This window comes from Phyllobates terribilis, unplaced genomic scaffold, assembly GCF_046119375.1.
Source record: "Phyllobates terribilis strain yellow unplaced genomic scaffold, ASM4611937v1 Scaffold_40__1_contigs__length_11209783, whole genome shotgun sequence".
Taxonomy (NCBI): domain Eukaryota; kingdom Metazoa; phylum Chordata; class Amphibia; order Anura; family Dendrobatidae; genus Phyllobates; species Phyllobates terribilis.
The window spans coordinates 3726126-3748450 of NW_027362800.1; the positions used below are offsets into that span (position 1 = coordinate 3726126).

General features: G+C 45.1%; 17 non-coding genes across 17 annotated transcripts; all 17 read right to left on the reverse strand.

The window, feature by feature from the left end:
• Positions 1 to 1097: 1097 nt before the first annotated feature.
• On the reverse strand, positions 1098 to 1288 carry LOC141187191 (U2 spliceosomal RNA). The gene has a single exon (XR_012261400.1). It is a non-coding gene; the product is annotated as a U2 spliceosomal RNA (small nuclear RNA).
• Positions 1289 to 2407: 1119 nt separating this feature from the next.
• Positions 2408 to 2598, reverse strand: LOC141186973 (U2 spliceosomal RNA). The gene has a single exon (XR_012261202.1). It is a non-coding gene; the product is annotated as a U2 spliceosomal RNA (small nuclear RNA).
• Positions 2599 to 3718: 1120 nt separating this feature from the next.
• LOC141186974 (U2 spliceosomal RNA) lies at positions 3719 to 3909 on the reverse strand. Its single transcript, XR_012261203.1, has one exon. It is a non-coding gene; the product is annotated as a U2 spliceosomal RNA (small nuclear RNA).
• A 1118-nt stretch (positions 3910 to 5027) lies between these two features.
• Positions 5028 to 5218, reverse strand: LOC141186975 (U2 spliceosomal RNA). Its single transcript, XR_012261204.1, has one exon. It is a non-coding gene; the product is annotated as a U2 spliceosomal RNA (small nuclear RNA).
• Positions 5219 to 6336: 1118 nt separating this feature from the next.
• Positions 6337 to 6527, reverse strand: LOC141186976 (U2 spliceosomal RNA). The gene has a single exon (XR_012261205.1). It is a non-coding gene; the product is annotated as a U2 spliceosomal RNA (small nuclear RNA).
• A 1119-nt stretch (positions 6528 to 7646) lies between these two features.
• LOC141186978 (U2 spliceosomal RNA) lies at positions 7647 to 7837 on the reverse strand. Its single transcript, XR_012261206.1, has one exon. It is a non-coding gene; the product is annotated as a U2 spliceosomal RNA (small nuclear RNA).
• A 1118-nt stretch (positions 7838 to 8955) lies between these two features.
• LOC141186979 (U2 spliceosomal RNA) lies at positions 8956 to 9146 on the reverse strand. Its single transcript, XR_012261207.1, has one exon. It is a non-coding gene; the product is annotated as a U2 spliceosomal RNA (small nuclear RNA).
• Positions 9147 to 10264: 1118 nt separating this feature from the next.
• On the reverse strand, positions 10265 to 10455 carry LOC141186980 (U2 spliceosomal RNA). The gene has a single exon (XR_012261208.1). It is a non-coding gene; the product is annotated as a U2 spliceosomal RNA (small nuclear RNA).
• A 1116-nt stretch (positions 10456 to 11571) lies between these two features.
• On the reverse strand, positions 11572 to 11762 carry LOC141186981 (U2 spliceosomal RNA). Its single transcript, XR_012261209.1, has one exon. It is a non-coding gene; the product is annotated as a U2 spliceosomal RNA (small nuclear RNA).
• A 1117-nt stretch (positions 11763 to 12879) lies between these two features.
• On the reverse strand, positions 12880 to 13070 carry LOC141186982 (U2 spliceosomal RNA). Its single transcript, XR_012261210.1, has one exon. It is a non-coding gene; the product is annotated as a U2 spliceosomal RNA (small nuclear RNA).
• Positions 13071 to 14183: 1113 nt separating this feature from the next.
• LOC141186984 (U2 spliceosomal RNA) lies at positions 14184 to 14374 on the reverse strand. The gene has a single exon (XR_012261212.1). It is a non-coding gene; the product is annotated as a U2 spliceosomal RNA (small nuclear RNA).
• A 1119-nt stretch (positions 14375 to 15493) lies between these two features.
• On the reverse strand, positions 15494 to 15684 carry LOC141186985 (U2 spliceosomal RNA). The gene has a single exon (XR_012261213.1). It is a non-coding gene; the product is annotated as a U2 spliceosomal RNA (small nuclear RNA).
• A 1119-nt stretch (positions 15685 to 16803) lies between these two features.
• LOC141186986 (U2 spliceosomal RNA) lies at positions 16804 to 16994 on the reverse strand. The gene has a single exon (XR_012261214.1). It is a non-coding gene; the product is annotated as a U2 spliceosomal RNA (small nuclear RNA).
• Positions 16995 to 18111: 1117 nt separating this feature from the next.
• Positions 18112 to 18302, reverse strand: LOC141186987 (U2 spliceosomal RNA). The gene has a single exon (XR_012261215.1). It is a non-coding gene; the product is annotated as a U2 spliceosomal RNA (small nuclear RNA).
• A 1124-nt stretch (positions 18303 to 19426) lies between these two features.
• On the reverse strand, positions 19427 to 19617 carry LOC141186989 (U2 spliceosomal RNA). Its single transcript, XR_012261216.1, has one exon. It is a non-coding gene; the product is annotated as a U2 spliceosomal RNA (small nuclear RNA).
• Positions 19618 to 20737: 1120 nt separating this feature from the next.
• On the reverse strand, positions 20738 to 20928 carry LOC141186990 (U2 spliceosomal RNA). Its single transcript, XR_012261217.1, has one exon. It is a non-coding gene; the product is annotated as a U2 spliceosomal RNA (small nuclear RNA).
• Positions 20929 to 22047: 1119 nt separating this feature from the next.
• On the reverse strand, positions 22048 to 22238 carry LOC141184720 (U2 spliceosomal RNA). The gene has a single exon (XR_012259448.1). It is a non-coding gene; the product is annotated as a U2 spliceosomal RNA (small nuclear RNA).
• Between the last annotated feature and the right edge of the window lie 87 nt (positions 22239 to 22325).

Below are 22325 nucleotides of genomic sequence, written 5' to 3' on the forward strand. Positions count from 1 at the left end.
GTGCCACCCAAGGATTCTGAAAAGTCCATTTGTGGAGATGGCCACCTGGACTCCCGTTAAGAAGACATGCTGTCAACCTCTAGATCCCTCACATGCCTGCACTTTTCGGCTTGCTGCTGCTGCAATCCACGCGTTTTAGATCTGCATAACTCCACCTCTTTTAGCACAGTACCCTCAACCCCCGGCTGTTCCCACCCGCCTCAACACCGTTGGAAGGGAGGAGAACCAATTAAGGCGGGGGGGGGGGTGGAACGAGCAGCTGTCTACCCTTAGCAGGAGGGTTGCTGATTAATTACCTCTCCTGCTGCTGCTGCTGCTGGCTGTCCAGCAGCAGACTGAAGGTGGCTGCTGCTGTGCGCAGGTATATAAAGGCTCAGAGCCTATTATGACACGCGCAGCCAGCGTTCCATTGCCACATTCCGTCTACTGCAGGCGGGATACCTGGATGGCTGAATGTCACTGAGAAGCTCACAGAGACCGCCATAAGCAACAGTTTAAAAGAATGCCACAGACTAATCAACCAAACTTTTTGGGTTGGTTTCTCTTTTATAGTCTGCAGGCATTAAATGAAAGAAGTCAGTGTTCCAGCAGAGGGAGACAACGTTTCACAAAAGGCATTGTAGCAAACCAAAAAAGAAATTTTAAGCGCAGCAGAGTAACCAGCTCACATACCTGTTAGCTCAGGTGAGTTTAAAAGGCTGCTGTTGATAACAAGGGCATTTGCTAAATAGATGGTGTGTGTGCAACAATATACTGAAAGGTCAATTATATTGTGCAGCTTATCTCACCACCTGTAGTTATTTAGGTGAAAGCTCCAAAATGCTTGCCTAATATGTCTGTTTATCCAAAAGGAAGTATAGAGGGAGAGCTAGATAGATAGCATTGCATTACATTACATTACATGGCAATGCAATGCACAGTTGCTGAAGTTGAACCAAAATGAGCTTGTCATCTGGCTTCTGCAACTTTTAACATGAAAAATCCAATGAGGAGAAGAAAAGCAAAGCCAAAGAGTCCATCCCAAAATCCGACAAACAAGCAAAATGAACAAAAAGCATTGAATTCAATTCTTTCTGATTTTAGAAACTGCATTAAAGAAGGGGTGCACCGCTCCTGGAGATACTGCAATACCAGGTCAATGCGTGGAGTGGACAGAGCAAGCTCTTTTTCCATCTCCCTGTTCTAAAAATCCATTTAATATATGGTCCCCAGATAGGGGACGTATCAGATATTAAACTGATAAGAACAGATACTACACTTGATCTTAGCCAAAAGGCCGAGAAGCGATAACCAGAATTGGTTTCCGACTACGGTGCCACCCAAGGATTCTGAAAAGTCCATTTGTGGAGATGGCCACCTGGACTCCCGTTAAGAAGACATGCTGTCAACCTCTAGATCCCTCACATGCCTGCACTTTTCGGCTTGCTGCTGCTGCAATCCACGCGTTTTAGATCTGCATAACTCCACCTCTTTTAGCACAGTACCCTCAACCCCCGGCTGTTCCCACCCGCCTCAACACCGTTGGAAGGGAGGAGAACCAATTAAGGCGGGGGGGGGTGGAACGAGCAGCTGTCTACCCTTAGCAGGAGGGTTGCTGATTAATTACCTCTCCTGCTGCTGCTGCTGCTGGCTGTCCAGCAGCAGACTGAAGGTGGCTGCTGCTGTGCGCAGGTATATAAAGGCTCAGAGCCTATTATGACACGCGCAGCCAGCGTTCCATTGCCACATTCCGTCTACTGCAGGCGGGATACCTGGATGGCTGAATGTCACTGAGAAGCTCACAGAGACCGCCATAAGCAACAGTTTAAAAGAATGCCACAGACTAATCAACCAAACTTTTTGGGTTGGTTTCTCTTTTATAGTCTGCAGGCATTAAATGAAAGAAGTCAGTGTTCCAGCAGAGGGAGACAACGTTTCAGAAAAGGCATTGTAGCAAACCAAAAAAGAAATTTTAAGCGCAGCAGAGTAACCAGCTCACATACCTGTTAGCTCAGGTGAGTTTAAAAGGCTGCTGTTGATAACAAGGGCATTTGCTAAATAGATGGTGTGTGTGCAACAATATACTGAAAGGTCAATTATATTGTGCAGCTTATCTCACCACCTGTAGTTATTTAGGTGAAAGCTCCAAAATGCTTGCCTAATATGTCTGTTTATCCAAAAGGAAGTATAGAGGGAGAGCTAGATAGATAGCATTGCATTACATTACATTACATGGCAATGCAATGCACAGTTGCTGAAGTTGAACCAAAATGAGCTTGTCATCTGGCTTCTGCAACTTTTAACATGAAAAATCCAATGAGGAGAAGAAAAGCAAAGCCAAAGAGTCCATCCCAAAATCCGACAAACAAGCAAAATGAACAAAAAGCATTGAATTCAATTCTTTCTGATTTTAGAAACTGCATTAAAGAAGGGGTGCACCGGTCCTGGAGATACTGCAATACCAGGTCAATGCGTGGAGTGGACAGAGCAAGCTCTTTTTCCATCTCCCTGTTCTAAAAATCCATTTAATATATGGTCCCCAGATAGGGGACGTATCAGATATTAAACTGATAAGAACAGATACTACACTTGATCTTAGCCAAAAGGCCGAGAAGCGATAACCAGAATTGGTTTCCGACTACGGTGCCACCCAAGGATTCTGAAAAGTCCATTTGTGGAGATGGCCACCTGGACTCCCGTTAAGAAGACATGCTGTCAACCTCTAGATCCCTCACATGCCTGCACTTTTCGGCTTGCTGCTGCTGCAATCCACGCGTTTTAGATCTGCATAACTCCACCTCTTTTAGCACAGTACCCTCAACCCCCGGCTGTTCCCACCCGCCTCAACACCGTTGGAAGGGAGGAGAACCAATTAAGGCGGGGGGGGGGGGGTGGAACGAGCAGCTGTCTACCCTTAGCAGGAGGGTTGCTGATTAATTACCTCTCCTGCTGCTGCTTCTGGCTGTCCAGCAGCAGACTGAAGGTGGCTGCTGCTGTGCGCAGGTATATAAAGACTCAGAGCCTATTATGACACGCGCAGCCAGCGTTCCATTGCCACATTCTGTCTACTGCAGGCGGGATACCTGGATGGCTGAATGTCACTGAGAAGCTCACAGAGACCGCCATAAGCAACAGTTTAAAAGAATGCCACAGACTAATCAACCAAACTTTTTGGGTTGGTTTCTCTTTTATAGTCTGCAGGCATTAAATGAAAGAAGTCAGTGTTCCAGCAGAGGGAGACAACGTTTCAGAAAAGGCATTGTAGCAAACCAAAAAAGAAATTTTAAGCGCAGCAGAGTAACCAGCTCACATACCTGTTAGCTCAGGTGAGTTTAAAAGGCTGCTGTTGATAACAAGGGCATTTGCTAAATAGATGGTGTGTGTGCAACAATATACTGAAAGGTCAATTATATTGTGCAGCTTATCTCACCACCTGTAGTTATTTAGGTGAAAGCTCCAAAATGCTTGCCTAATATGTCTGTTTATCCAAAAGGAAGTATAGAGGGAGAGCTAGATAGATAGCATTGCATTACATTACATTACATGGCAATGCAATGCACAGTTGCTGAAGTTGAACCAAAATGAGCTTGTCATCTGGCTTCTGCAACTTTTAACATGAAAAATCCATTGAGGAGAAGAAAAGCAAAGCCAAAGAGTCCATCCCAAAATCCGACAAACAAGCAAAATGAACAAAAAGCATTGAATTCAATTCTTTCTGATTTTAGAAACTGCATTAAAGAAGGGGTGCACCGGTCCTGGAGATACTGCAATACCAGGTCAATGCGTGGAGTGGACAGAGCAAGCTCTTTTTCCATCTCCCTGTTCTAAAAATCCATTTAATATATGGTCCCCAGATAGGGGACGTATCAGATATTAAACTGATAAGAACAGATACTACACTTGATCTTAGCCAAAAGGCCGAGAAGCGATAACCAGAATTGGTTTCCGACTACGGTGCCACCCAAGGATTCTGAAAAGTCCATTTGTGGAGATGGCCACCTGGACTCCCGTTAAGAAGACATGCTGTCAACCTCTAGATCCCTCACATGCCTGCACTTTTCGGCTTGCTGCTGCTGCAATCCACGCGTTTTAGATCTGCATAACTCCACCTCTTTTAGCACAGTACCCTCAACCCCCGGCTGTTCCCACCCGCCTCAACACCGTTGGAAGGGAGGAGAACCAATTAAGGCGGGGGGGGTGGAACGAGCAGCTGTCTACCCTTAGCAGGAGGGTTGCTGATTAATTACCTCTCCTGCTGCTGCTGCTGCTGGCTGTCCAGCAGCAGACTGAAGGTGGCTGCTGCTGTGCGCAGGTATATAAAGGCTCAGAGCCTATTATGACACGCGCAGCCAGCGTTCCATTGCCACATTCCGTCTACTGCAGGCGGGATACCTGGATGGCTGAATGTCACTGAGAAGCTCACAGAGACCGCCATAAGCAACAGTTTAAAAGAATGCCACAGACTAATCAACCAAACTTTTTGGGTTGGTTTCTCTTTTATAGTCTGCAGGCATTAAATGAAAGAAGTCAGTGTTCCAGCAGAGGGAGACAACGTTTCAGAAAAGGCATTGTAGCAAACCAAAAAAGAAATTTTAAGCGCAGCAGAGTAACCAGCTCACATACCTGTTAGCTCAGGTGAGTTTAAAAGGCTGCTGTTAATAACAAGGGCATTTGCTAAATAGATGGTGTGTGTGCAACAATATACTGAAAGGTCAATTATATTGTGCAGCTTATCTCACCACCTGTAGTTATTTAGGTGAAAGCTCCAAAATGCTTGCCTAATATGTCTGTTTATCCAAAAGGAAGTATAGAGGGAGAGCTAGATAGATAGCATTGCATTACATTACATTACATGGCAATGCAATGCACAGTTGCTGAAGTTGAACCAAAATGAGCTTGTCATCTGGCTTCTGCAACTTTTAACATGAAAAATCCATTGAGGAGAAGAAAAGCAAAGCCAAAGAGTCCATCCCAAAATCCGACAAACAAGCAAAATGAACAAAAAGCATTGAATTCAATTCTTTCTGATTTTAGAAACTGCATTAAAGAAGGGGTGCACCGGTCCTGGAGATACTGCAATACCAGGTCAATGCGTGGAGTGGACAGAGCAAGCTCTTTTTCCATCTCCCTGTTCTAAAAATCCATTTAATATATGGTCCCCAGATAGGGGACGTATCAGATATTAAACTGATAAGAACAGATACTACACTTGATCTTAGCCAAAAGGCCGAGAAGCGATAACCAGAATTGGTTTCCGACTACGGTGCCACCCAAGGATTCTGAAAAGTCCATTTGTGGAGATGGCCACCTGGACTCCCGTTAAGAAGACATGCTGTCAACCTCTAGATCCCTCACATGCCTGCACTTTTCGGCTTGCTGCTGCTGCAATCCACGCGTTTTAGATCTGCATAACTCCACCTCTTTTAGCACAGTACCCTCAACCCCCGGCTGTTCCCACCCGCCTCAACACCGTTGGAAGGGAGGAGAACCAATTAAGGCGGGGGGGGTGGAACGAGCAGCTGTCTACCCTTAGCAGGAGGGTTGCTGATTAATTACCTCTCCTGCTGCTGCTGCTGCTGGCTGTCCAGCAGCAGACTGAAGGTGGCTGCTGCTGTGCGCAGGTATATAAAGGCTCAGAGCCTATTATGACACGCGCAGCCAGCGTTCCATTGCCACATTCCGTCTACTGCAGGCGGGATACCTGGATGGCTGAATGTCACTGAGAAGCTCACAGAGACCGCCATAAGCAACAGTTTAAAAGAATGCCACAGACTAATCAACCAAACTTTTTGGGTTGGTTTCTCTTTTATAGTCTGCAGGCATTAAATGAAAGAAGTCAGTGTTCCAGCAGAGGGAGACAACGTTTCAGAAAAGGCATTGTAGCAAACCAAAAAAGAAATTTTAAGCGCAGCAGAGTAACCAGCTCACATACCTGTTAGCTCAGGTGAGTTTAAAAGGCTGCTGTTAATAACAAGGGCATTTGCTAAATAGATGGTGTGTGTGCAACAATATACTGAAAGGTCAATTATATTGTGCAGCTTATCTCACCACCTGTAGTTATTTAGGTGAAAGCTCCAAAATGCTTGCCTAATATGTCTGTTTATCCAAAAGGAAGTATAGAGGGAGAGCTAGATAGATAGCATTGCATTACATTACATTACATGGCAATGCAATGCACAGTTGCTGAAGTTGAACCAAAATGAGCTTGTCATCTGGCTTCTGCAACTTTTAACATGAAAAATCCAATGAGGAGAAGAAAAGCAAAGCCAAAGAGTCCATCCCAAAATCCGACAAACAAGCAAAATGAACAAAAAGCATTGAATTCAATTCTTTCTGATTTTAGAAACTGCATTAAAGAAGGGGTGCACCGGTCCTGGAGATACTGCAATACCAGGTCAATGCGTGGAGTGGACAGAGCAAGCTCTTTTTCCATCTCCCTGTTCTAAAAATCCATTTAATATATGGTCCCCAGATAGGGGACGTATCAGATATTAAACTGATAAGAACAGATACTACACTTGATCTTAGCCAAAAGGCCGAGAAGCGATAACCAGAATTGGTTTCCGACTACGGTGCCACCCAAGGATTCTGAAAAGTCCATTTGTGGAGATGGCCACCTGGACTCCCGTTAAGGAGACATGCTGTCAACCTCTAGATCCCTCACATGCCTGCACTTTTCGGCTTGCTGCTGCTGCAATCCACGCGTTTTAGATCTGCATAACTCCACCTCTTTTAGCACAGTACCCTCAACCCCCGGCTGTTCCCACCCGCCTCAACACCGTTGGAAGGGAGGAGAACGAATTAAGGCGGGGGGGGGTGGAACGAGCAGCTGTCTACCCTTAGCAGGAGGGTTGCTGATTAATTACCTCTCCTGCTGCTGCTGCTGCTGGCTGTCCAGCAGCAGACTGAAGGTGGCTGCTGCTGTGCGCAGGTATATAAAGGCTCAGAGCCTATTATGACACGCGCAGCCAGCGTTCCATTGCCACATTCCGTCTACTGCAGGCGGGATACCTGGATGGCTGAATGTCACTGAGAAGCTCACAGAGACCGCCATAAGCAACAGTTTAAAAGAATGCCACAGACTAATCAACCAAACTTTTTGGGTTGGTTTCTCTTTTATAGTCTGCAGGCATTAAATGAAAGAAGTCAGTGTTCCAGCAGAGGGAGACAACGTTTCAGAAAAGGCATTGTAGCAAACCAAAAAAGAAATTTTAAGCGCAGCAGAGTAACCAGCTCACATACCTGTTAGCTCAGGTGAGTTTAAAAGGCTGCTGTTGATAACAAGGGCATTTGCTAAATAGATGGTGTGTGTGCAACAATATACTGAAAGGTCAATTATATTGTGCAGCTTATCTCACCACCTGTAGTTATTTAGGTGAAAGCTCCAAAATGCTTGCCTAATATGTCTCTTTATCCAAAAGGAAGTATAGAGGGAGAGCTAGATAGATAGCATTGCATTACATTACATTACATGGCAATGCAATGCACAGTTGCTGAAGTTGAACCAAAATGAGGTTGTCATCTGGCTTCTGCAACTTTTAACATGAAAAATCCAATGAGGAGAAGAAAAGCAAAGCCAAAGAGTCCATCCCAAAATCCGACAAACAAGCAAAATGAACAAAAAGCATTGAATTCAATTCTTTCTGATTTTAGAAACTGCATTAAAGAAGGGGTGCACCGGTCCTGGAGATACTGCAATACCAGGTCAATGCGTGGAGTGGACAGAGCAAGCTCTTTTTCCATCTCCCTGTTCTAAAAATCCATTTAATATATGGTCCCCAGATAGGGGACGTATCAGATATTAAACTGATAAGAACAGATACTACACTTGATCTTAGCCAAAAGGCCGAGAAGCGATAACCAGAATTGGTTTCCGACTACGGTGCCACCCAAGGATTCTGAAAAGTCCATTTGTGGAGATGGCCACCTGGACTCCCGTTAAGAAGACATGCTGTCAACCTCTAGATCCCTCACATGCCTGCACTTTTCGGCTTGCTGCTGCTGCAATCCACGCGTTTTAGATCTGCATAACTCCACCTCTTTTAGCACAGTACCCTCAACCCCCGGCTGTTCCCACCCGCCTCAACACCGTTGGAAGGGAGGAGAACCAATTAAGGCGGGGGGGGTGGAACGAGCAGCTGTCTACCCTTAGCAGGAGGGTTGCTGATTAATTACCTTTCCTGCTGTTGCTGCTGCTGGCTGTCCAGCAGCAGACTGAAGGTGGCTGCTGCTGTGCGCAGGTATATAAAGGCTCAGAGCCTATTATGACACGCGCAGCCAGCGTTCCATTGCCACATTCCGTCTACTGCAGGCGGGATACCTGGATGGCTGAATGTCACTGAGAAGCTCACAGAGACCGCCATAAGCAACAGTTTAAAAGAATGCCACAGACTAATCAACCAAACTTTTTGGGTTGGTTTCTCTTTTATAGTCTGCAGGCATTAAATGAAAGAAGTCAGTGTTCCAGCAGAGGGAGACAACGTTTCAGAAAAGGCATTGTAGCAAACCAAAAAAGAAATTTTAAGCGCACCAGAGTAACCAGCTCACATACCTGTTAGCTCAGGTGAGTTTAAAAGGCTGCTGTTGATAACAAGGGCATTTGCTAAATAGATGGTGTGTGTGCAACAATATACTGAAAGGTCAATTATATTGTGCAGCTTATCTCACCACCTGTAGTTATTTAGGTGAAAGCTCCAAAATGCTTGCCTAATATGTCTGTTTATCCAAAAGGAAGTATAGAGGGAGAGCTAGATAGATAGCATTGCATTGCATTACATTACATGGCAATGCAATGCACAGTTGCTGAAGTTGAACCAAAATGAGCTTGTCATCTGGCTTCTGCAACTTTTAACATGAAAAATCCAATGAGGAGAAGAAAAGCAAAGCCAAAGAGTCCATCCCAAAATCCGACAAACAAGCAAAATGAACAAAAAGCATTGAATTCAATTCTTTCTGATTTTAGAAACTGCATTAAAGAAGGGGTGCACCGGTCCTGGAGATACTGCAATACCAGGTCAATGCGTGGAGTGGACAGAGCAAGCTCTTTTTCCATCTCCCTGTTCTAAAAATCCATTTAATATATGGTCCCCAGATAGGGGACGTATCAGATATTAAACTGATAAGAACAGATACTACACTTGATCTTAGCCAAAAGGCCGAGAAGCGATAACCAGAATTGGTTTCCGACTACGGTGCCACCCAAGGATTCTGAAAAGTCCATTTGTGGAGATGGCCACCTGGACTCCCGTTAAGAAGACATGCTGTCAACCTCTAGATCCCTCACATGCCTGCACTTTTCGGCTTGCTGCTGCTGCAATCCACGCGTTTTAGATCTGCATAACTCCACCTCTTTTAGCACAGTACCCTCAACCCCCGGCTGTTCCCACCCGCCTCAACACCGTTGGAAGGGAGGAGAACCAATTAAGGCGGGGGGGGTGGAACGAGCAGCTGTCTACCCTTAGCAGGAGGGTTGCTGATTAATTACCTCTCCTGCTGCTGCTGCTGCTGGCTGTCCAGCAGCAGACTGAAGGTGGCTGCTGCTGTGCGCAGGTATATAAAGGCTCAGAGCCTATTATGACACGCGCAGCCAGCGTTCCATTGCCACATTCCGTCTACTGCAGGCGGGATACCTGGATGGCTGAATGTCACTGAGAAGCTCACAGAGACCGCCATAAGCAACAGTTTAAAAGAATGCCACAGACTAATCAACCAAACTTTTTGGGTTGGTTTCTCTTTTATAGTCTGCAGGCATTAAATGAAAGAAGTCAGTGTTCCAGCAGAGGGAGACAACGTTTCAGAAAAGGCATTGTAGCAAACCAAAAAAGAAATTTTAAGCGCAGCAGAGTAACCAGCTCACATACCTGTTAGCTCAGGTGAGTTTAAAAGGCTGCTGTTGATAACAAGGGCATTTGCTAAATAGATGGTGTGTGTGCAACAATATACTGAAAGGTCAATTATATTGTGCAGCTTATCTCACCACCTGTAGTTATTTAGGTGAAAGCTCCAAAATGCTTGCCTAATATGTCTGTTTATCCAAAAGGAAGTATAGAGGGAGAGCTAGATAGATAGCATTGCATTACATTACATTACATGGCAATGCAATGCACAGTTGCTGAAGTTGAACCAAAATGAGCTTGTCATCTGGCTTCTGCAACTTTTAACATGAAAAATCCAATGAGGAGAAGAAAAGCAAAGCCAAAGAGTCCATCCCAAAATCCGACAAACAAGCAAAATGAACAAAAAGCATTGAATTCAATTCTTTCTGATTTTAGAAACTGCATTAAAGAAGGGGTGCACCGGTCCTGGAGATACTGCAATACCAGGTCAATGCGTGGAGTGGACAGAGCAAGCTCTTTTTCCATCTCCCTGTTCTAAAAATCCATTTAATATATGGTCCCCAGATAGGGGACGTATCAGATATTAAACTGATAAGAACAGATACTACACTTGATCTTAGCCAAAAGGCCGAGAAGCGATAACCAGAATTGGTTTCCGACTACGGTGCCACCCAAGGATTCTGAAAAGTCCATTTGTGGAGATGGCCACCTGGACTCCCGTTAAGAAGACATGCTGTCAACCTCTAGATCCCTCACATGCCTGCACTTTTCGGCTTGCTGCTGCTGCAATCCACGCGTTTTAGATCTGCATAACTCCACCTCTTTTAGCACAGTACCCTCAACCCCCGGCTGTTCCCACCCGCCTCAACACCGTTGGAAGGGAGGAGAACCAATTAAGGCGGGGGGGGGTGGAACGAGCAGCTGTCTACCCTTAGCAGGAGGGTTGCTGATTAATTACCTCTCCTGCTGCTGCTGCTGGCTGTCCAGCAGCAGACTGAAGGTGGCTGCTGCTGTGCGCAGGTATATAAAGGCTCAGAGCCTATTATGACACGCGCAGCCAGCGTTCCATTGCCACATTCCGTCTACTGCAGGCGGGATACCTGGATGGCTGAATGTCACTGAGAAGCTCACAGAGACCGCCATAAGCAACAGTTTAAAAGAATGCCACAGACTAATCAACCAAACTTTTTGGGTTGGTTTCTCTTTTATAGTCTGCAGGCATTAAATGAAAGAAGTCAGTGTTCCAGCAGAGGGAGACAACGTTTCAGAAAAGGCATTGTAGCAAACCAAAAAAGAAATTTTAAGCGCAGCAGAGTAACCAGCTCACATACCTGTTAGCTCAGGTGAGTTTAAAAGGCTGCTGTTGATAACAAGGGCATTTGCTAAATAGATGGTGTGTGTGCAACAATATACTGAAAGGTCAATTATATTGTGCAGCTTATCTCACCACCTGTAGTTATTTAGGTGAAAGCTCCAAAATGCTTGCCTAATATGTCTGTTTATCCAAAAGGAAGTATAGAGGGAGAGCTAGATAGATAGCATTGCATTACATTACATTACATGGCAATGCAATGCACAGTTGCTGAAGTTGAACCAAAATGAGCTTGTCATCTGGCTTCTGCAACTTTTAACATGAAAAATCCAATGAGGAGAAGAAAAGCAAAGCCAAAGAGTCCATCCCAAAATCCGACAAACAAGCAAAATGAACAAAAAGCATTGAATTCAATTCTTTCTGATTTTAGAAACTGCATTAAAGAAGGGGTGCACCGGTCCTGGAGATACTGCAATACCAGGTCAATGCGTGGAGTGGACAGAGCAAGCTCTTTTTCCATCTCCCTGTTCTAAAAATCCATTTAATATATGGTCCCCAGATAGGGGACGTATCAGATATTAAACTGATAAGAACAGATACTACACTTGATCTTAGCCAAAAGGCCGAGAAGCGATAACCAGAATTGGTTTCCGACTACGGTGCCACCCAAGGATTCTGAAAAGTCCATTTGTGGAGATGGCCACCTGGACTCCCGTTAAGAAGACATGCTGTCAACCTCTAGATCCCTCACATGCCTGCACTTTTCGGCTTGCTGCTGCTGCAATCCACGCGTTTTAGATCTGCATAACTCCACCTCTTTTAGCACAGTACCCTCAACCCCCGGCTGTTCCCACCCGCCTCAACACCGTTGGAAGGGAGGAGAACCAATTAAGGCGGGGGGGGTGGAACGAGCAGCTGTCTACCCTTAGCAGGAGGGTTGCTGATTAATTACCTCTCCTGCTGCTGCTGCTGCTGGCTGTCCAGCAGCAGACTGAAGGTGGCTGCTGCTGTGCGCAGGTATATAAAGGCTCAGAGCCTATTATGACACGCGCAGCCAGCGTTCCATTGCCACATTCCGTCTACTGCAGGCGGGATACCTGGATGGCTGAATGTCACTGAGAAGCTCACAGAGACCGCCATAAGCAACAGTTTAAAAGAATGCCACAGACTAATCAACCAAACTTTTTGGGTTGGTTTCTCTTTTATAGTCTGCAGGCATTAAATGAAAGAAGTCAGTGTTCCAGCAGAGGGAGACAACGTTTCAGAAAAGGCATTGTAGCAACCAAAAAAGAAATTTTAAGCGCAGCAGAGTAACCAGCTCACATACCTGTTAGCTCAGGTGAGTTTAAAAGGCTGCTGTTGATAACAAGGGCATTTGCTAAATAGATGGTGTGTGTGCAACAATATACTGAAAGGTCAATTATATTGTGCAGCTTATCTCACCACCTGTAGTTATTTAGGTGAAAGCTCCAAAATGCTTGCCTAATATGTCTGTTTATCCAAAAGGAAGTATAGAGGGAGAGCTAGATAGATAGCATTGCATTACATTACATTACATGGCAATGCAATGCACAGTTGCTGAAGTTGAACCAAAATGAGCTTGTCATCTGGCTTCTGCAACTTTTAACATGAAAAATCCAATGAGGAGAAGAAAAGCAAAGCCAAAGAGTCCATCCCAAAATCCGACAAACAAGCAAAATGAACAAAAAGCATTGAATTCAATTCTTTCTGATTTTAGAAACTGCATTAAAGAAGGGGTGCACCGGTCCTGGAGATACTGCAATACCAGGTCAATGCGTGGAGTGGACAGAGCAAGCTCTTTTTCCATCTCCCTGTTCTAAAAATCCATTTAATATATGGTCCCCAGATAGGGGACGTATCAGATATTAAACTGATAAGAACAGATACTACACTTGATCTTAGCCAAAAGGCCGAGAAGCGATAACCAGAATTGGTTTCCGACTACGGTGCCACCCAAGGATTCTGAAAAGTCCATTTGTGGAGATGGCCACCTGGACTCCCGTTAAGAAGACATGCTGTCAACCTCTAGATCCCTCACATGCCTGCACTTTTCGGCTTGCTGCTGCTGCAATCCACGCGTTTTAGATCTGCATAACTCCACCTCTTTTAGCACAGTACCCTCAACCCCCGGCTGTTCCCACCCGCCTCAACACCGTTGGAAGGGAGGAGAACCAATTAAGGCGGGGGGGGGTGGAACGAGCAGCTGTCTACCCTTAGCAGGAGGGTTGCTGATTAATTACCTCTCCTGCTGCTGCGGGCTGTCCAGCAGCAGACTGAAGGTGGCTGCTGCTGTGCGCAGGTATATAAAGGCTCAGAGCCTATTATGACACGCGCAGCCAGCGTTCCATTGCCACATTCCGTCTACTGCAGGCGGGATACCTGGATGGCTGAATGTCACTGAGAAGCTCACAGAGACCGCCATAAGCAACAGTTTAAAAGAATGCCACAGACTAATCAACCAAACTTTTTGGGTTGGTTTCTCTTTTATAGTCTGCAGGCATTAAATGAAAGAAGTCAGTGTTCCAGCAGAGGGAGACAACGTTTCAGAAAAGGCATTGTAGCAAACCAAAAAAGAAATTTTAAGCGCAGCAGAGTAACCAGCTCACATACCTGTTAGCTCAGGTGAGTTTAAAAGGCTGCTGTTGATAACAAGGGCATTTGCTAAATAGATGGTGTGTGTGCAACAATATACTGAAAGGTCAATTATATTGTGCAGCTTATCTCACCACCTGTAGTTATTTAGGTGAAAGCTCCAAAATGCTTGCCTAATATGTCTGTTTATCCAAAAGGAAGTATAGAGGGAGAGCTAGATAGATAGCATTGCATTACATTACATTACATGGCAATGCAATGCACAGTTGCTGAAGTTGAACCAAAATGAGGTTGTCATCTGGCTTCTGCAACTTTTAACATGAAAAATCCAATGAGGAGAAGAAAAGCAAAGCCAAAGAGTCCATCCCAAAATCCGACAAACAAGCAAAATGAACAAAAAGCATTGAATTCAATTCTTTCTGATTTTAGAAACTGCATTAAAGAAGGGGTGCACCGGTCCTGGAGATACTGCAATACCAGGTCAATGCGTGGAGTGGACAGAGCAAGCTCTTTTTCCATCTCCCTGTTCTAAAAATCCATTTAATATATGGTCCCCAGATAGGGGACGTATCAGATATTAAACTGATAAGAACAGATACTACACTTGATCTTAGCCAAAAGGCCGAGAAGCGATAACCAGAATTGGTTTCCGACTACGGTGCCACCCAAGGATTCTGAAAAGTCCATTTGTGGAGATGGCCACCTGGACTCCCGTTAAGAAGACATGCTGTCAACCTCTAGATCCCTCACATGCCTGCACTTTTCGGCTTGCTGCTGCTGCAATCCACGCGTTTTAGATCTGCATAACTCCACCTCTTTTAGCACAGTACCCTCAACCCCCGGCTGTTCCCACCCGCCTCAACACCGTTGGAAGGGAGGAGAACCAATTAAGGCGGGGGGGGGTGGAACGAGCAGCTGTCTACCCTTAGCAGGAGGGTTGCTGATTAATTACCTCTCCTGCTGCTGCTGCTGCTGGCTGTCCAGCAGCAGACTGAAGGTGGCTGCTGCTGTGCGCAGGTATATAAAGGCTCAGAGCCTATTATGACACGCGCAGCCAGCGTTCCATTGCCACATTCCGTCTACTGCAGGCGGGATACCTGGATGGCTGAATGTCACTGAGAAGCTCACAGAGACCGCCATAAGCAACAGTTTAAAAGAATGCCACAGACTAATCAACCAAACTTTTTGGGTTGGTTTCTCTTTTATAGTCTGCAGGCATTAAATGAAAGAAGTCAGTGTTCCAGCAGAGGGAGACAACGTTTCAGAAAAGGCATTGTAGCAAACCAAAAAAGAAATTTTAAGCGCAGCAGAGTAACCAGCTCACATACCTGTTAGCTCAGGTGAGTTTAAAAGGCTGCTGTTGATAACAAGGGCATTTGCTAAATAGATGGTGTGTGTGCAACAATATACTGAAAGGTCAATTATATTGTGCAGCTTATCTCACCACCTGTAGTTATTTAGGTGAAAGCTCCAAAATGCTTGCCTAATATGTCTGTTTATCCAAAAGGAAGTATAGAGGGAGAGCTAGATAGATAGCATTGCATTACATTACATTACATGGCAATGCAATGCACAGTTGCTGAAGTTGAACCAAAATGAGCTTGTCATCTGGCTTCTGCAACTTTTAACATGAAAAATCCAATGAGGAGAAGAAAAGCAAAGCCAAAGAGTCCATCCCAAAATCCGACAAACAAGCAAAATGAACAAAAAGCATTGAATTCAATTCTTTCTGATTTTAGAAACTGCATTAAAGAAGGGGTGCACCGGTCCTGGAGATACTGCAATACCAGGTCAATGCGTGGAGTGGACAGAGCAAGCTCTTTTTCCATCTCCCTGTTCTAAAAATCCATTTAATATATGGTCCCCAGATAGGGGACGTATCAGATATTAAACTGATAAGAACAGATACTACACTTGATCTTAGCCAAAAGGCCGAGAAGCGATAACCAGAATTGGTTTCCGACTACGGTGCCACCCAAGGATTCTGAAAAGTCCATTTGTGGAGATGGCCACCTGGACTCCCGTAAAGAAGACATGCTGTCAACCTCTAGATCCCTCACATGCCTGCACTTTTCGGCTTGCTGCTGCGGCAATCCACGCGTTTTAGATCTGCATAACTCCACCTCTTTTAGCACAGTACCCTCAACCCCCGGCTGTTCCCACCCGCCTCAACACCATTGGAAGGGAGGAGAACCAATTAAGGCGGGGGGGGGTGGAACGAGCAGCTGTCTACCCTTAGCAGGAGGGTTGCTGATTAATTACCTCTCCTGCTGCTGCTGCTGCTGGCTGTCCAGCAGCAGACTGAAGGTGGCTGCTGCTGTGCGCAGGTATATAAAGGCTCAGAGCCTATTATGACACGCGCAGCCAGCGTTCCATTGCCACATTCCGTCTACTGCAGGCGGGATACCTGGATGGCTGAATGTCACTGAGAAGCTCACAGAGACCGCCATAAGCAACAGTTTAAAAGAATGCCACAGACTAATCAACCAAACTTTTTGGGTTGGTTTCTCTTTTATAGTCTGCAGGCATTAAATGAAAGAAGTCAGTGTTCCAGCAGAGGGAGACAACGTTTCAGAAAAGGCATTGTAGCAAACCAAAAAAGAAATTTTAAGCGCAGCAGAGTAACCAGCTCACATACCTGTTAGCTCAGGTGAGTTTAAAAGGCTGCTGTTGATAACAAGGGCATTTGCTAAATAGATGGTGTGTGTGCAACAATATACTGAAAGGTCAATTATATTGTGAAGCTTATCTCACCACCTGTAGTTATTTAGGTGAAAGCTCCAAAATGCTTGCCTAATATGTCTGTTTATCCAAAAGGAAGTATAGAGGGAGAGCTAGATAGATAGCATTGCATTACATTACATTACATGGCAATGCAATGCACAGTTGCTGAAGTTGAACCAAAATGAGCTTGTCATCTGGCTTCTGCAACTTTTAACATGAAAAATCCAATGAGGAGAAGAAAAGCAAAGCCAAAGAGTCCATCCCAAAATCCGACAAACAAGCAAAATGAACAAAAAGCATTGAATTCAATTCTTTCTGATTTTAGAAACTGCATTAAAGAAGGGGTGCACCGGTCCTGGAGATACTGCAATACCAGGTCAATGCGTGGAGTGGACAGAGCAAGCTCTTTTTCCATCTCCCTGTTCTAAAAATCCATTTAATATATGGTCCCCAGATAGGGGACGTATCAGATATTAAACTGATAAGAACAGATACTACACTTGATCTTAGCCAAAAGGCCGAGAAGCGATAACCAGAATTGGTTTCCGACTACGGTGCCACCCAAGGATTCTGAAAAGTCCATTTGTGGAGATGGCCACCTGGACTCCCGTTAAGAAGACATGCTGTCAACCTCTAGATCCCTCACATGCCTGCACTTTTCGGCTTGCTGCTGCTGCAATCCACGCGTTTTAGATCTGCATAACTCCACCTCTTTTAGCACAGTACCCTCAACCCCCGGCTGTTCCCACCCGCCTCAACACCGTTGGAAGGGAGGAGAACCAATTAAGGCGGGGGGGGGGTGGAACGAGCAGCTGTCTACCCTTAGCAGGAGGGTTGCTGATTAATTACTTCTCCTGCTGCTGCTGCTGGCTGTCCAGCAGCAGACTGAAGGTGGCTGCTGCTGTGCGCAGGTATATAAAGGCTCAGAGCCTATTATGACACGCGCAGCCAGCGTTCCATTGCCACATTCCGTCTACTGCAGGCGGGATACCTGGATGGCTGAATGTCACTGAGAAGCTCACAGAGACCGCCATAAGCAACAGTTTAAAAGAATGCCACAGACTAATCAACCAAACTTTTTGGGTTGGTTTCTCTTTTATAGTCTGCAGGCATTAAATGAAAGAAGTCAGTGTTCCAGCAGAGGGAGACAACGTTTCAGAAAAGGCATTGTAGCAAACCAAAAAAGAAATTTTAAGCGCAGCAGAGTAACCAGCTCACATACCTGTTAGCTCAGGTGAGTTTAAAAGGCTGCTGTTGATAACAAGGGCATTTGCTAAATAGATGGTGTGTGTGCAACAATATACTGAAAGGTCAATTATATTGTGCAGCTTATCTCACCACCTGTAGTTATTTAGGTGAAAGCTCCAAAATGCTTGCCTAATATGTCTGTTTATCCAAAAGGAAGTATAGAGGGAGAGCTAGATAGATAGCATTGCATTACATTACATTACATGGCAATGCAATGCACAGTTGCTGAAGTTGAACCAAAATGAGCTTGTCATCTGGCTTCTGCAACTTTTAACATGAAAAATCCAATGAGGAGAAGAAAAGCAAAGCCAAAGAGTCCATCCCAAAATCCGACAAACAAGCAAAATGAACAAAAAGCATTGAATTCAATTCTTTCTGATTTTAGAAACTGCATTAAAGAAGGGGTGCACCGGTCCTGGAGATACTGCAATACCAGGTCAATGCGTGGAGTGGACAGAGCAAGCTCTTTTTCCATCTCCCTGTTCTAAAAATCCATTTAATATATGGTCCCCAGATAGGGGACGTATCAGATATTAAACTGATAAGAACAGATACTACACTTGATCTTAGCCAAAAGGCCGAGAAGCGATAACCAGAATTGGTTTCCGACTACGGTGCCACCCAAGGATTCTGAAAAGTCCATTTGTGGAGATGGCCACCTGGACTCCCGTTAAGAAGACATGCTGTCAACCTCTAGATCCCTCACATGCCTGCACTTTTCGGCTTGCTGCTGCTGCAATTCACGCGTTTTAGATCTGCATAACTCCACCTCTTTTAGCACAGTACCCTCAACCCCCGGCTGTTCCCACCCGCCTCAACACCGTTGGAAGGGAGGAGAACCAATTAAGGCGGGGGGGGGGGGGGTGGAACGAGCAGCTGTCTACCCTTAGCAGGAGGGTTGCTGATTAATTACCTCTCCTGCTGCTGCTGCTGCTGGCTGTCCAGCAGCAGACTGAAGGTGGCTGCTGCTGTGCGCAGGTATATAAAGGCTCAGAGCCTATTATGACACGCGCAGCCAGCGTTCCATTGCCACATTCCGTCTACTGCAGGCGGGATACCTGGATGGCTGAATGTCACTGAGAAGCTCACAGAGACCGCCATAAGCAACAGTTTAAAAGAATGCCACAGACTAATCAACCAAACTTTTTGGGTTGGTTTCTCTTTTATAGTCTGCAGGCATTAAATGAAAGAAGTCAGTGTTCCAGCAGAGGGAGACAACGTTTCAGAAAAGGCATTGTAGCAAACCAAAAAAGAAATTTTAAGCGCAGCAGAGTAACCAGCTCACATACCTGTTAGCTCAGGTGAGTTTAAAAGGCTGCTGTTGATAACAAGGGCATTTGCTAAATAGATGGTGTGTGTGCAACAATATACTGAAAGGTCAATTATATTGTGCAGCTTATCTCACCACCTGTAGTTATTTAGGTGAAAGCTCCAAAATGCTTGCCTAATATGTCTGTTTATCCAAAAGGAAGTATAGAGGGAGAGCTAGATAGATAGCATTGCATTACATTACATTACATGGCAATGCAATGCACAGTTGCTGAAGTTGAACCAAAATGAGCTTGTCATCTGGCTTCTGCAACTTTTAACATGAAAAATCCAATGAGGAGAAGAAAAGCAAAGCCAAAGAGTCCATCCCAAAATCCGACAAACAAGCAAAATGAACAAAAATCATTGAATTCAATTCTTTCTGATTTTAGAAACTGCATTAAAGAAGGGGTGCACCGGTCCTGGAGATACTGCAATACCAGGTCAATGCGTGGAGTGGACAGAGCAAGCTCTTTTTCCATCTCCCTGTTCTAAAAATCCATTTAATATATGGTCCCCAGATAGGGGACGTATCAGATATTAAACTGATAAGAACAGATACTACACTTGATCTTAGCCAAAAGGCCGAGAAGCGATAACCAGAATTGGTTTCCGACTACGGTGCCACCCAAGGATTCTGAAAAGTCCATTTGTGGAGATGGCCACCTGGACTCCCGTTAAGAAGACATGCTGTCAACCTCTAGATCCCTCACATGCCTGCACTTTTCGGCTTGCTGCTGCTGCAATCCACGCGTTTTAGATCTGCATAACTCCACCTCTTTTAGCACAGTACCCTCAACCCCCGGCTGTTCCCACCCGCCTCAACACCGTTGGAAGGGAGGAGAACCAATTAAGGCGGGGGGGGGGTGGAACGAGCAGCTGTCTACCCTTAGCAGGAGGGTTGCTGATTAATTACCTCTCCTGCTGCTGCTGCTGCTGGCTGTCCAGCAGCAGACTGAAGGTGGCTGCTGCTGTGCGCAGGTATATAAAGGCTCAGAGCCTATTATGACACGCGCAGCCAGCGTTCCATTGCCACATTCCGTCTACTGCAGGCGGGATACCTGGATGCCTGAATGTCACTGAGAAGCTCACAGAGACCGCCATAAGCAACAGTTTAAAAGAATGCCACAGACTAATCAACCAAACTTTTTGGGTTGGTTTCTCTTTTATAGTCTGCAGGCATTAAATGAAAGAAGTCAGTGTTCCAGCAGAGGGAGACAACGTTTCAGAAAAGGCATTGTAGCAAACCAAAAAAGAAATTTTAAGCGCAGCAGAGTAACCTGCTCACATACCTGTTAGCTCAGGTGAGTTTAAAAGGCTGCTGTTGATAACAAGGGCATTTGCTAAATAGATGGTGTGTGTGCAACAATATACTGAAAGGTCAATTATATTGTGCAGCTTATCTCACCACCTGTAGTTATTTAGGTGAAAGCTCCAAAATGCTTGCCTAATATGTCTGTTTATCCAAAAGGAAGTATAGAGGGAGAGCTAGATAGATAGCATTGCATTACATTACATTACATGGCAATGCAATGCACAGTTGCTGAAGTTGAACCAAAATGAGCTTGTCATCTGGCTTCTGCAACTTTTAACATGAAAAATCCAATGAGGAGAAGAAAAGCAAAGCCAAAGAGTCCATCCCAAAATCCGACAAACAAGCAAAATGAACAAAAAGCATTGAATTCAATTCTTTCTGATTTTAGAAACTGCATTAAAGAAGGGGTGCACCGGTCCTGGAGATACTGCAATACCAGGTCAATGCGTGGAGTGGACAGAGCAAGCTCTTTTTCCATCTCCCTGTTCTAAAAATCCATTTAATATATGGTCCCCAGATAGGGGACGTATCAGATATTAAACTGATAAGAACAGATACTACACTTGATCTTAGCCAAAAGGCCGAGAAGCGATAACCAGAATTGGTTTCCAACTACGGTGCCACCCAAGGATTCTGAAAAGTCCATTTGTGGAGATGGCCACCTGGACTCCCGTAAAGAAGACATGCTGTCAACCTCTAGATCCCTCACATGCCTGCACTTTTCGGCTTGCTGCTGCGGCAATCCACGCGTTTTAGATCTGCATAACTCCACCTCTTTTAGCACAGTACCCTCAACCCCCGGCTGTTCCCACCCGCCTCAACACCGTTGGAAGGGAGGAGAACCAATTAAGGCGGGGGGGGGTGGAACGAGCAGCTGTCTACCCTTAGCAGGAGGGTTGCTGATTAATTACCTCTCCTGCTGCTGCTGCTGCTGGCTGTCCAGCAGCAGACTGAAGGTGGTTGCTGCTGTGCGCAGGTATATAAAGGCTCAGAGCCTATTATGACACGCGCAGCCAGCGTTCCATTACCACATTCCGTCTACTGCAGGCGGGATACCTGGATGGCTGAATGTCACTGAGAAGCTCAGAGAGACCGCCATAAGCAACAGTTTAAAAGAATGCCACAGACTAATCAACCAAACTTTTTGGGTTGGTTTCTCTTTTATAGTCTGCAGGCATTAAATGAAAGAAGTCAGTGTTCCAGCAGAGGGAGACAACGTTTCAGAAAAGGCATTGTAGCAAACCAAAAAAGAAATTTTAAGCGCAGCAGAGTAACCAGCTCACATACCTGTTAGCTCAGGTGAGTTTAAAAGGCTGCTGTTGATAACAAGGGCATTTGCTAAATAGATGGTGTGTGTGCAACAATATACTGAAAGGTCAATTATATTGTGCAGCTTATCTCACCACCTGTAGTTATTTAGGTGAAAGCTCCAAAATGCTTGCCTAATATGTCTGTTTATCCAAAAGGAAGTATAGAGGGAGAGCTAGATAGATAGCATTGCATTACATTACATTACATGGCAATGCAATGCACAGTTGCTGAAGTTGAACCAAAATGAGCTTGTCATCTGGCTTCTGCAACTTTTAACATGAAAAATCCAATGAGGAGAAGAAAAGCAAAGCCAAAGAGTTCATCCCAAAATCCGACAAACAAGCAAAATGAACAAAAAGCATTGAATTCAATTCTTTCTGATTTTAGAAACTGCATTAAAGAAGGGGTGCACCGGTCCTGGAGATACTGCAATACCAGGTCAATGCGTGGAGTGGACAGAGCAAGCTCTTTTTCCATCTCCCTGTTCTAAAAATCCATTTAATATATGGTCCCCAGATAGGGGACGCATCAGATATTAAACTGATAAGAACAGATACTACACTTGATCTTAGCCAAAAGGCCGAGAAGCGATAACCAGAATTGGTTTCCGACTACGGTGCCACCCAAGGATTCTGAAAAGTCCATTTGTGGAGATGGCCACCTGGACTCCCGTTAAGAA